Source organism: Trachymyrmex cornetzi, unplaced genomic scaffold (assembly GCF_001594075.2).
Source record: "Trachymyrmex cornetzi isolate Tcor2-1 unplaced genomic scaffold, Tcor1.1 scaffold1361, whole genome shotgun sequence".
Taxonomy (NCBI): Eukaryota; Metazoa; Arthropoda; class Insecta; order Hymenoptera; family Formicidae; genus Trachymyrmex; species Trachymyrmex cornetzi.
The window spans coordinates 24605-25041 of NW_017295941.1; positions in this window are offsets into that span (position 1 = coordinate 24605).

A 437-nucleotide genomic window follows, 5' to 3' on the forward strand; every position below is an offset into this window, starting at 1 on the left:
AGTCATGAATCAGAAGTCAGAAGCTAAAAATTGACCAATTATAGTTGTCAATTTTTAGCATCTGACTTCTGATATATGATTAATGGCTTATTGTAGAAAACCCATTAGACGTAAAAAAAGAGATGGAATAGATACATATGTATGTGTGATGTATCTATGAGTTGACAATACACGTTACATCCTAAATTAAAATGGCATTGGGAATAAAGGAAAAAGTGTTATTACATTACACGTGTATACATGTATTTCAAATACATATTTGCATCCGAAGATGTATTTATGTCATAGTCAGAGAGTTCACTTAGTAAAAATATACTTATTGTAACTTGCTGTTAGTCAATGTATACATTGACCAATAAGTGTATACAATTACTTAAACACTTCGAATATTTTATACTTATATACATTTCATGGACGTACAGCGAAAATTATGCATA